A 14,278-nucleotide genomic window follows, 5' to 3' on the forward strand; every position below is an offset into this window, starting at 1 on the left:
CCGCTGGGCCTGTTCCGGGCGCGGGCGAAGGCTCTGCTCTGCTCCTACTCCAATTGGGGTGACGTGCCTACCACCCTGGCCGGCCGCTGGGCCTGTTCCACCGGTCGGTCGCAGGTCTGCCCACCCTGCGGGCACAGGTGGCGGTTCCGCTCCACCCCCACTCCAATTGGGGTCACGAAGGCTTGGTTGGTATTTACCTCCACAGTACTCAGCAGGACCCGGACCGAGAAGCAGTTTCCGCGGGCTCCTTAGCCCTGGGCCAGAGCAGTTCCGGGAGCTGGAACTCGGCTGCTTCGTGCTTGGTGTATGCTCTGATAAGAGCAGGCTCCAAGAAGCAGTTTCCGCGGGTTATTTAGCACTGAGCCTGAGTAATCTGTCTGCAAGCCTCAGGCGAATGGCAGCCTGAAATTACCTGTTCTATGGCTGAATGAGCTGCGGTCAGTCGAAAACAGGGATGGTGACGTCAGCTCTCCAACATGGTGGCCGCTGGCCTCCTCTGTGGTCTGACTGGTGTGGAGAACCGAATTGGACAGCTTTCTTCCCCCATCTGGAACCCAGAATTCAGCACTGAGTACGGTGCTTGCACGGCTGGCAGAAACTGCAGCGCTGTATCCCTGCGTTGCTATCTCCTCGTTTCCCACCGCGTGCCGCAGACTCTAGCCGCGGGGCGATTTGCTGAATAAGCAGTGTTACCCTCCGTGCGACAAATCTCTCGCGTTTGAGTCCCCATAGCCGATCCTCGTGAGATGGAAATCCTTCCTCCAGGTTCCGGAGCACCCCACTATTGCTGGAAATTCCTAGTAAGATAGCCTTTAGCCTTCCTGACTCGTCATTCTCCCACACAGTGACACGGCACACGGGGGCAATGCACTCCCCTCGCAGCCATCTTCCTGATTTGTTAATTCTTGATTTTACTTCTTGCACTTTAGGGGTCTTGTTAAGGAAGTCAGATCCTAGGCCAACATGGTAAAGATTTGGGCCTACTTTTTTTTCTAGTAGGCACAGAGTCTCTGTTCTAGTGCCTAAGACTTTGATACATGTTGAGTTGAGTTTCATGCAAGGTGAGAGATAGAGATTTAATTTCATTTTGTTACATGTAGTTTTCCATTTTTCCCAGCATCATTTGTTGAAGAGTCTATCTTTCGTCAAAGTGTTTTTTTGGTGCCTTTGTCTAGTATGAGCTAACTGTATCTGTGTGGGCTTGTCTCTGTGTTTTCTATTTTTACCTGTTGGTCTAATGTCTATTTTGGTACCTATACCATGCTATTTTTGTTACTATTGCTCTGTAGTATAGTTTAAGGTTGGTATTGTGATGCCTCCTGCTTCAATATTTTTTTGCTAAGGATTGCTTTGTTTATTCTGGGTCTCTTATTTTCCAAATGAATTTCATGATTACTTTTCCTATTTCTATGAAGCATGTTATTGGGATTTTAATAGGAATTGCATAAAATTGGTATAATGCTTTTGGTAATATGCCAATATTAATTCTGCCTATCCAGGAGCATGGGAGATCTTTCCATCTTATAAGGTCTTCTTCAATTTCTGTCTTTAGTGTTTTGTTATTTTCATTGTAGAGATCTTTCACCTCTTTTGTTAGATTGATTCTCAAGAGTTTTTTGTTGTTGTTGTTGTTGTTGTTTGTTTGTTTTTTGTTTTTTTAGGCTATTGAGAATGGGATAGTTTTCCTAATTTCTCTTGTTGTGAATTCATCACTGATGTATAGTAACACATTTCATTTATGGGCATTAATTTTATATCCTACTTTGCTGAATTCATTTATTAGTTCTAGAAATTTTCTGGTGGAATTTTTAATCTTATAGATATAAAAATCATGTCATTTGTAAATAGTGATAGTTCTTCTTTTCCTATTGTATCCCTTTAATTTCTTTCTCCTGTCTAATTGCTCTGGCTAGAATTTCAAGAACAATGTTGAATAAAAGTGGGCATCCTTGTCTTGTTCCAGTTTTTAGAGGGAATATTTTCAATTTTTCTCCATTTAGAATGATGCTGACTTTGGGTTTAGCATGTACAGATTTTGTGATGTTGAGGTATGCTCCTAGTATCCTTAGTTTTTATAATGTTTTGAAAATGAAGAGTTCCTTTACTTTTTCAAATGCTTTTTCTGCTTCTATTGAAATGATCATATGATTCTTCTTTTTAAGTCTATTTACATCATGAATTGCATTTATTGATTTCCATATGTTGAACCAATCCTGCCTCCCAGGGATGAACCCTACTTGATTGTGATGTACTATCTTTTTAACATATGTTTGTATGATATTTGTGAGAATTTTATCAAGAATTTTTGCATTTATGTTCATCATGGATGTTGGTCTGAAGTTTTCTTTCCTTGATGTGTCTTTGTCTGGTTTTGTTATCAGGGTTATATTAGTCTCATAGAATAATTTTGGAAGGGTTTCCTCCTTTTCTATTTTATAGAGTATTGATGTTAATTCTTCTTTGAAAGTATTGAATAAGTCAGCTGAGAATCCATCTGGTCCTGGGCTTTGCTTGGTTGTTAGGCTTTTGATGTTGTCTTCTATTTCATTACTTAAGATGGATCTGTTTAAATCATGTATGACCTCCTTATTCAGTTTGAGTTGGTCATATATGTCTCTAGAAATTGTCAATGTCTTTGATATTTTCTGGAGTATGTCTTTGATATTTTCTGGAGTAAATATTTTCAAAATAGTTTCTAATTATATTCCATATTTCAGACATGTCCATTGTGATATTTCCCTCTTCATCATGTATTTTATTAATTAGAATTTTATCTTCATTAGCATGGCTAGGGTTTTATCTATTTCTTCAAAAAACAGGTTTTTATTTTGTCAGTTTTTTCAGTTCTTTTCTTTCAATTTCATTGATTCAGGCTCTGATCTTAATTATTTCCATCTCTGATTTTAATTATTTCCTGTCTTCTACTTCTTTGGTGTTGATTTTTTTCTTCTTTTTCTAGGCCTTTGAGATGTAATGTTAGGTAATTTATTTGTTGACTTTTTATTCTTTTAATGAATGAGCTAAATGCAATACACTTTCCTGTTACTACTTCCTTCATACTATCCCAGAGATTTTATATGTTATATGAGTGTTCTCATTTACTTCTAAGAACTTTTTTATTTCTTCCTTGATTTCTTGTACTATCCATTCATTATTCAATAGTGTATTATTTAGTGTCCTTTTGTTAGAATAGCTTCTATTTTTAATTTTATCATTTATTTCTAATTTCATTCCATTTGGATCTGATAGAATGTAGGGTATTTTCTCTGTTTTTTTATATTTATAGAGGTGCTTTGTGGCATAAGATATGGACTATTTTAGAGAAGAAGCCACATGCTGCCAAAAAGAAAGTATAGTTGCTCATTGATGGATGTTAAGTCTAAATTATTGATTGTATTATTTAGTCCTATAGTTTCTGCATTTAGTTTTTGTCTGGAAGATCTGTAGTGAGAGACGTGTGTAAAGTCACCCAGTATTGTTGTGTTGTGGTTTATTTGATTCTTGAATTTGAAAAGGGTTTGTTTGATGTACATAGATGCTCTATTGCTTGGGGCATAATTATTTACAATTGTTTATCTTACTGATACATAATTCCATTATGTAGTATGAAATGTCCTTCTTTGTCCCTTCTCATTAACATTGGCTTTAAGTCCACACTATCTGAAATGAGGATGGAAGCCCCTGCTTATTTATGCAATCTATATGAGTGATACGGTTTTTCCTGACCTTTCATCTTCAGTCTTTGGGCGTCTTTTCCTAGGAGATGAGTCTCTTGGAGATGGCATATTATTATTTTTTAATCCAAACCGCCAGTCTATGTCTTTTGATTGATGAGTTAAGGCCATTAATATGCAGGGTTAGTGTTGAGATATGATTTGTATTCCCTGTGATTTTGATTCATTCATGATTTTTAATTTGACTTAGTTTCTCCTTTGTATGATTATTCCTTTTGCTGGTTTTCACTTTTTTTTCCACTTTATCCTCATGGAATATTTTGGGGAGAATGTTCTGTAGGCTTTCTAGTTGTGAATTCTTTTTTGTTGTTGTTTATACTGGAATGCTTATTTTATCTTAAAATATGAATCAATTTTGATGGATATAAAATTCTTGGTTCAACATACAGAAACAATAAATGTAATTTGTCATATAAATAGACTTAAAAACAAGAATTATATGATTATCTCAATGGATGCAGAAAAATTATTTGACAAAATACAACATCCCTTTGTGTTCAAAACATTAGAAAAACTAGGAATTGTAGGAACATACCTCAGCAGATGATTTCCTCTCCATAGCTTCTATTTCTTTATATTCATAAATAAGGTCAGAACAGTCTAAGCACTTGGGAAGAATTGAGTGCAGAGCGGAAAGAGTGAAGAAAACCTGGAAGCCCTTGGGTACTTAATCAACTACCACATTTTATTTCCAAGTTTCAAATCTTATGAAAATTTCTTTGTTGGCAAAATTCAGTCCAGAGGAAGGAAATTTTATGAAATAGTTCCTGGAGTAAACAAATGGACCCAGCACAAATCAGCACACACTCAGTATTTCCAAATAGGAATTAAGACTAACTATATAACACCAAGTTGAAAAAAAGACAAGGCATGCAAAAAATATACTCAAAGAGAAAGAAGACAATTTAATAACAATAAATGAAAAGAACATCTACAAAGTTTTCTCTAGTAAATAGAAGATTTATAGTAAATGCTTTGGAAACTCAAAATTTTCAAAAAAGTTAAATAGATCATAACCTATATATTATGTATAAGTCTTCTTAATGAGATGACAATGGAGATGACAAGGACCTATGCTGAAAATGTAAGTCATGTCATTCAAAAAAATTTAAATGAATAAGCAGTGCAGAAAAGAACAAGTTTATGTAAATGAATTTAGTTTTGTGGAAGATAGTTTCACATTATGGAAACAAGATATTCCAAAGTATATATTAAATGGAGAAAATAGGATAAATTCTGCTTACAGGGTATTTTTTCTAAGCAATTTAGTTCACATATTCCTAAAATCTCATCTACAAATTCAATATATAAAAGAAAAACAGAATTTTTTTAAAAGGCACAATTTTTATTTACATATATGTATGGATTCTGCATATTTTATTTGGTAGAAGATGCATAATACAATATTGGGAAGAAAAAATGTTATAAAGAAAAAAAGATCTTATTATAGAACATGGGTTGGTATAGGTATTGGGTGTCAAGAAATAATTTTCTTTTCAAAGTTGATAAATCAATAAGTATATGTTTATTATCTGATGTAAAAAAGTTGAATCATATTCAAATTCATTCCAAATTTAAGAATGAAAACAATGTGAATTATAGTTGAAAATATAGAGATTAAACTAAGATAAAGGTAATGATAGAGGCATTAAAGCTATTGGCTGGGTAAGGACTCAATCTCTGTTAATAAAGGGCTGGAATGCACTTTCCTTCCCAGGTCAACCCTATAGGGAGCTGCTGTCTATCTGTAGAGGCACATCCCATACTTGGAACCCATTGCACTGAAGAAGGAAGACCTAGACATCTGTATAAAAGTCTCAATGCAAATTTCAAAAGTTACTTCTAATATTGCTTTTCTGGAAGGATAAAGTTTCAATAATCATTCATAAAGTGTATGATGTAAAAAAAATTTATTTTATGCAAAAAAAAATCTACGAATGCAACCAAGTCCTAACAACTAAAGAAAATGAAGCAATTTCTGGGTGTGGTGGCACACACCTGGAATCCTAGTTACTCAGGAGGCTGAGACAAGAGAATCATGAGTTCAAAGCCAGCTTCAGCAATTTAGTGAAGCCATAAGCCACTTAGAAGACCCTGTCTCAAAACAAAACAAAATAAAATGTTGGGGATTTGGGGATATGGTTCAGTGGTTAGCCACCCCTGGGTTCAATATCCTGTACCAAAAAAAAAAAAAAAATAGGAATTGAGGCAAAACAAAAAATTCAAGATGAACTAAGACAATAATATAATACTGCTATTTGATACAGAGTATGGAAAAATTAAATAAATGGAAGGTATTAAAGAGTTATAGTGTGAAAAGGACTAGAAATGTTTCATAGTTGAATTAAAATCTTACAAAATGTCTTGAAGATTGGTTACAGGTGAAAAATAAAGTAATAACAAAAAGAATAAACTAACCAAATCTCTTACTATGTAATACTAAGAATATAAGTAAAGAGAAATATAAAGAAACTTAAAAAATCAGGGGCCCAAGCAGGGTTCTGTGGCGTAGCCTATAATCTCAGCAACTTGGAAGACTTAGGCAGTAGGCTTACAAATTCAAAGCCATCCTCAGCAACTTGCTGAGACCCAGTCTCAAAATAAAAAATGAAGAATTTGGATATGGCCCAAGTAGTAAAGCATCCTTGGCTTCAATCTCTAATATCAAAATAAATAAATAAATAAATAAATAAATAAATAAAAAATAACAATAGTCATTTGGGCCAGGTCAGGAATTTTTCCATTTATCAAATAAGATTACTAGAGAAGGGAAAAGGTGGAAATTACAAAAAAGAAATATTTAAAGGTATAATGGCTTGTAATTTTCTAAAAACTGAAGCAGTATTTTGGCTCTTACTTACACTTGAGTAGGGTACACAATAAATAATAACTTCTTATACATATCCTAAATGAAACTTTAAAAACAGCAGAGATAAAGAAAAATATTCATGCCACCAGAAGCAAAAGACAGATTAACTACACATATTTACAGCTCACATTGGAGTAGTTTCATGACTAATATTAGCTGTCAAAATATGATAAATTATGTGCTCACTCTACATATATAATAGAGGTGGCAACTCAAATCATTAAAATAGATGAATTAGTGAATACAAAAATTCTGAAGAAATATATCATGCACATACAAGAAATATATTCCTTTAACCTAATGCAAAATTCCAATTGTGCTAAATGAATAGTTTAAGAACATAAAAAATAAAGAGAAATAATTATTGATAGTTGTGTACCCATGGAATCTAAAATGATTTTACAAGCATGGCAAATACTACACTATAAAAGAATAGAATGATAATTTGTGTAAGAAAATATGTGGCTTACTTTAAATTAAAGGGTATAACAATATAAAGAAAATACTGAAGATACATTGCTATTTACCATATTTTAAAATTTATGTTGTTGACATGTATTATAGTAGTTTAAAGCAAGAAAATACGACTTAAATGATATAAAAGGTAATTACCTACATGAGAAAATGAGACATACAACCTTATTTGTCTCAAAAATTGAAACCCTGAAATTTATGAATAAGAAACTGGGCTTTCTCAAATCATTCCTAATAAGATCCTTAAAAGTAATAGACTCCAACTTCTTTTTTATTAGTGATTACAGTTATACTTAATATTGGGTTTCATTTTTATATAACCATACAAGCATAGAATGTAATTTGCTCCGTTTTGACTTCTAATATTTCTGCTTTCCCTACCTTCCTCTCTTCCTCTGTTCCCCTTTTTGTACCCTACTTGTCTTTCTTCTGATTATTTATACTTCTATAAAAATGGTGCTTTATAGATTGACGTATAGGTGAAATTCACCTTATACACACACACACACACACACACACATATATATATATATATATATATATATATAAAAATAATAATTTGGTCAATTTTATTCCATTTTTTTTCCTTCCTTTTCCCATTCTTCCTTTCTCCCCCTCAGCCCCCTTTCTCTTTTTCACTGATATTTTTTCTATTTTCATTGGATCTCCCTGGCCCTTTCCCCCTTATTTTGATATAATTTTCACATATGAGAGGAAAACATTTGACCCTTGACTTTCTGAATCTGGTTTATTTCATCTAACATGATAAAATAATCAGTTCCATCCATCAATTCATTTACCAACAAATGCCATAATATCTTTCTTCATAAATAATAATAAAAAACTTATATGTAACGTTTCCTCAACTGGGAATTTAATCTAAGAATACAGTATAGCAAATTTACATAATAATATATTGTTATATTAATATAAGAATACAACAAGGCAAATTTTGATATGTCACAGTACTATAGAAATACATGCACACCAAAGCCTATACAAGCACAATTCTCAATAGCCAAATTTTGGAACCAGTCTAGCTGTACATTAGTAGACGAATGGATAAAGAAAATACAGTATACATGCACAATGGAATTTTATTATGCCATAAAGAAAGATGAAAGTATGTACTTTGAAGATAAATAGATGGAACTTGAGAGCATTACGTCAAAAAAAATATGTCAAAATCAGAATATCCAGGGCTATGTGTTTTCTGATATGTGGAAGCTAGAGAGGAACAAGATAAAGAAAACTGCATGAGGTGTCCAATGAAAATGGAAGGGAGACTAGTAGAGCAGAGGAAAGACACTGGAAGAGGAAAGTTGATAAGGAAAGGGGAAATACTGAGAAATAATACTGACCAATTTATATTGTTATATCATGTGCATGTACGGATATGTAACGAGACTCCTACTATTATGTGTAATTATAATACATCAAGAAAAACATGGAATAAATAAATGAGATAGCAAAAATTTATTATTACATTGATAAATTATATATGCTTGAAAGCATATGAAATTGAACTTTGAAAAATTTTGACTTTTAAATTTATAATTTTATATAGCTTAAGGAATGTGAACATACTAGAGAGAACTTCCTCCAAGATGGCACAGAATGTTTGCTATTATGAATTTTCATGACTTTTTCATTATGATCCTTGGGTTCGCCTGTCATTTACTGGGAACTGTTTCTCATGGAATTAACTCATTCTGTTTCTACTAACCAAGCATTTTTCCCTTATTTAATTGTTATCTTTGCTGATAAATGTTAGCCAATAATTCTAATTCATTTTTATGTGTTTTTAGAAGTTTTTCTTCTTATAAAAATTAAGCTCACCTGTATATTTTCATAACACTTAATACTTTTGTATATTTCTTTTTGATTGACCATTCTCAATGAATATTTATTTTCAATATAAAAGTCTAAGTATAAATAAAATGAATTTTCATTAATATGAAATATAACTGAAAAGCATAACCTTTTAATTGAATTTAATTCTAGGACTTATATTGTTATTCATTTGAACACAATGCATATGCCACACAATTAAAATGTAATTTTTAAGTAAAATAAAAGTAAGACAACAGAATCAAATATTATCAAAGCTTGTTTCATTCACTGAACCATAAGTTTCTGATCCAGGGGTCTATCCTATTCATAAAATTAATGAATGTGATAGGTTCTGATGACAATTCCTGATTGTTTTCCCAAATGTTTTGCATGATTGAAGTGTCAAAAGAATGAAAGAAAAAAAAAATCATAAGTTAAATATTTTAAAAGTGATAAGAGGCAGTTCTGGTTTCCAGCCTGGCATGTTATTAGCTTTGAAGTTTCCATTCTATCCCAACTCCAAGGAAAAATCTGAAATAAAATATCAACAAGTCTTAGAATCATGAAAGAAGTAAGGTCACAGGACAAATCACTGCCCCCCAAATTGGAAAGACAGAGAGATAAATACAGAGAATCACAATTTACCAGAGCAGAAATCTCTGTGAAATCCAGTACCAGGGGGAGAAAACCTGCACTCAAATTGGTGAATTACTGGAGGCCCACTGTGGACAATTCTGAGATTAAGTGCTCCTCATTTAAGAGAGCCTTATAGACAGTTCCCACATTCTTACTTTCAGAAGCTCAACTAGGTTCTTTAGTGAATGTAAGGGAAAATCCCTTGCTGCTTTCAGCAGGGGAAAAATAAAAGAATGGTTTTGAAATAACTCACAGCATTCTGTCATTCTGAACCAGTTTGGCCTACCTAACTAGGGGGAGGGAAACACCCAACTCCATCTCCCTCTGGCCAGCCTGTCTCACCTCAGCAGGGTGGACTGAGAGGTTCTGGGGAAGTTCATAGTTCAGGAACACAGGCTCACCAAAATTCTCCACCAAATCACAGGATGTTTCCCTTCCCTGACATCTGGGCCATAGTGAAGCCGGGGGACCAAAAGACAGTAATTATAGATGATAAATAATTGGGCCTGATCAGGAAGGTGTGGGCTGGTTGGAAAGAAAATCAAATGCTGCCCTTTCCCCCTCCTTCTCCTTCAAGGCCCTTCCCCCTTCTCCTGCTCCAACAGGTTACTAAGGTGAACTGCCCCAGGAATTGCTCCTCCTTGCAGGGAGTTGTAAATTAATACCTCCTGGCCATTACCTTCTGCCTGCACCACTCCACCATTAGGCCCTTCCTTGCCCCTTTGCTTCTCACCTTTTGGCTCACGCTGGCCACTGGTCCTATATGGGTAAAGAAAAGTGGGAAGAGAAGGGGAAAGAGGGCAGGAGAACAAAGGGAATCTTTAATTTATCAAAGGGGCAGGACACTCCCACTTCTTTTGATACCAACTCTGGGTCCCCTTCTTTTTGGAGAAGCGTGTTTTCTATTCTTTAAATAAAACTTGTTTTCTATGCTAGCCTTGACATTTCTCCCATGTTCAATCTTCAATATCTGGGGAAATAGAATTTTTCACTTGTTGTCACCAGTGACTGGTGGTATCAATAGGATGCTTTTCTTCCCAAACACCAGTGCTTTCTTTTCCAGACACCTTGACATTTCATTACATTTCCTTTTACTCAGCGAATCATCTCCTTCTTCCACAATAAATAAATAGATAGTTAGATAAGTGGTTTACTAAAAGTAAAAAAAAAAAAAAAAAAAAACAGTTTTGAAGAGACTGAACAAGCATCAGAGATAGTTATATGTAGCAAAAATACAGGAGTCACCAGAACAGAAAAATTTTGAACTATGATATATATGCTAGTTTCTAATGTAAAAGTAGTTAACATGCATGAACATATAATTAATATAGGCAGGGAGATTGAAGTTCTGAGAAAATATCAATAAGAAATGCTATAGATCAAAACCACTGTAATGGATGAAAAATTCCTTGGACGGTCTTATTAAGATTGGACATGGATAAGAAAAGAATCTCTGAGTTTAAGAAAATAATAATGAATACTACTGAAAACATAAAGCAGAGAGAAAAAAATGGAAAGACAAAAATCAGACCAGAATATTCAGGAAGTGTGGAATTATTATGAAAGTTATTTCATACACATAAAGGGAATACACAAAAGATGTGAAGAGAAAGAGAGAGAGAATGGAAGCAACATTGGAAGCAAAAACAAGTAAGATTTTCCCCAAATTAATGATCAGACCCAGGAAGCTCAGAGAACACAAAGCAAGATAAGAATGCAAAACTACACCTAGTCATATCTTCAAACTTGAGAACATAAAGATTAGAAAATCTTGAAGAAAACCAGAGGGAAAAAAACACCTTACTTATACACAAGCAGAGATGAGAATTATATCTTGTTTCTGCAAAGTCATTCAAGCAAGAAGAGAGTGAAGAAACATATGTACTGTTGAGAGGAAAACAAAAACAACAAAACAAAACTACTTAAAGTTCTCTACTCTGGTAAAATAATACTTCAAAAGTGAAGGAGAAATAAGACTTTCTTAAACAAACTAAAACTTAGGGACTTTGTTGCTGATATCTGTCTTGTAAAAAATGTTAAAAAGAAGTTTTTCAGAAAGAAGGAAACCAATATAGGTCAGACACTCAGACCCACAGAGAGAAAGGAAGAGCATCAGAGAATGAATAAAGTATTCAGATCCAGTTTAGGCATAAAATCATACAGCAGAAGACCCACTGTTTTGTGATAATGAGGGAATCCTGAACCCCAAGGTGAACTTCATCTTCACATCTTCTTGACCATGACTTAAGTACTTCAGGTCTGACTTAGACCAAGATGCTTGTCAGTAATGTTTCCTTGACCTACTTGGCTTATTCTCCTAGGGAAAAGAAACTTCAAACTTCCTGATAAATTTCACGATTCATATTTTTAGTTTTTACACATGTCCTGTTTTAGATGAAGTAACATGACCTGGAAGGGTTCATGTGATTTTTTTGAGGTAAGGCTTTCAGGAACAAAGAGGGAGTCAAGATGGGGCAGTAAAAGGAGCTAATGAGGATACAGTCTTATCCATAATCTACCTTAGCTTGATCCTCTGGGGATCCATGAGCATAAATTACATCACATGTCTGTCTTTCTTGTTTGGAATAAAAGAAGAGGGCTTTTGGAATCTCATATCAGGCTGTCCTTAGATATGGGACTGGCCCAGAGAATATATAACCTGCCTCACAAGATAGCTACTAACCTCAGCTTAATATGTCCAAAACTTTACTAGATGTTTTTACAACAGAACTTGATCAATTCAAAGGTGTCTTATTCAACTAACATCTATGGTACTGATGTCTTTATATAATGTCTCACTACACATCAATGGGATCCAATTCTCAAATGTATTCCCTGGCACCTCTATGGCATGGCATATTCTGATTGCATTATGATATCTCTATATATCCAACAGGACTTTTTCTAATATCAGTCCACTAGCTTGGGGGCAATTTGGGTACTGCCCTTCTACTCTTTCTCTACTATCCTTAGGCCCAGCTTCATAGGGAAGCTGCTCACTGAATCAATTACAGATCGACTATATTGGAAAATGAATATACAGTGAAGACATGCTTTCTCTGCATTGTGGCAATACTTTCCTTTCTTGTCACCATCATTGCCTTTGATTAGAAACAGCCTTGTTAAAATGTTAAAAAGAAGTTTTTCAGAAAGAAGGAAACCATGTAACTCTGGGCATAGTTTTTTTTTTTTTCCACATACTCCAATAAGATCAGGAATCCCCAAGAAATGCAACGCCACTAAGTAAATACAAAAAATATAGCCACTCCACTCTCAGAAAACATACTCCTCCACCCTGTAAGATCTTTCATTGAAATGCATCTAGAGAGTGCATTATGATTTTCACCTATCCCCTGCCGCAGCCTACATTCTGTTTCCACCCTTTGTTTCCTTCTTGGCTTTGCCTGTCTACTTCACCATTTTTTTTTAATATTTATTTTTTAGTTTTTGGCGGACACAACATCTTTGTTTGTATGTGGTGCTGAGGATCGAACCCGGGCCACACACATGCCAGGGGAGCGCACTACCACTTGAGCCACATCCCCAGCCCTACTTCACCATTTTGATTTAATGTTAATCATTAAAACTTTTCAACTCAGTGAGTTAAACATGCACACATGCAAAATAGCAAAAAGATATTGGTATGTAAATTTTTCCCCAAATAATAGTATCTAGAAATGTGTTGCTCTTTTCATAAGCAAGTTTGTTTAATAAATACATTATTTTCTCATCACCACCTGTTTTTGAGGGTAGATGCAATATATATATTTGCAATTGAAATTTAATGTAGAGCCTTTCATTAAATCAGAAGTTCACTTTCATCTGCCTATATTTTCATGGTTTGACCAAATATAACAGTGAATTTCAGCAATTTTGTTTCTCACAGATTCTGATTTTGAGCTATGAATCCTCATATTGTTTATTGTGGGCTACCAGAAAATAATCTATGAGTTTGAAGACCATCCTAATATTATTAAGTTATGTTTCTATGGAATGCAAATGGGATAAATCATTTGTATGTTTGTAAATTAATTGTTAAATTGTGGAATTTAGTGTTGACAGTTAACTGAGGTGGAGTCTCAGCTTCTGAAATAATAAATAGAATGGGAATTACATTTTTGCTTCAAAATAGACTAGAGTTTAAATGTGTTGTCTTTACTGAATAGATATGTTTTACTTATTATTCAATTTGGGGACTGCATATTTAATATACTTATAATTTTACTCAGTTAAAGAGATTGGGAATTTTGTTTTTTTCTTGCCCTATGTTACAGAAAGAGCATGTGTAAATACCATATACTGATTGAATTTGAACAAAGGGGTTTTGGAAGTCAATATCTTCAACATAGGAACATATGACAGTTATAAGTAATGATTTCTTTCACTTTAGAATTTCTAAGTGAGTGATTATGTAAATAAGTTGAATTTCCCTGATGTGCCAGTATAGTTTGATGCCAGTAGAAACTGCTGAGAAGAGATAATGCAAATTTTGTGATCTTATAGTGCTCTACTTTATCATGTGAATTTCTATCAAAAGGACTAGTGATTTAGAATTTCTTTCTTTTTTTTTTATTGTGGGTTGTTCAAAACATTACAAATTTCTTGACATATCATATTCCACACTTTGATTCAAGTGGGTTATGAACTCCCACCTTCACCCCATACACAGATTGCAGAATCACATCAGTTACACATCCATTGATTTACAAATTGCCATCCTAGTGTCTGTTGT

The sequence above is a fragment of the Marmota marmota genome, unplaced genomic scaffold (genome assembly GCF_001458135.2).
Source record: "Marmota marmota marmota unplaced genomic scaffold, marMar, whole genome shotgun sequence".
In the NCBI taxonomy this organism is placed as follows: Eukaryota; Metazoa; Chordata; class Mammalia; order Rodentia; family Sciuridae; genus Marmota; species Marmota marmota.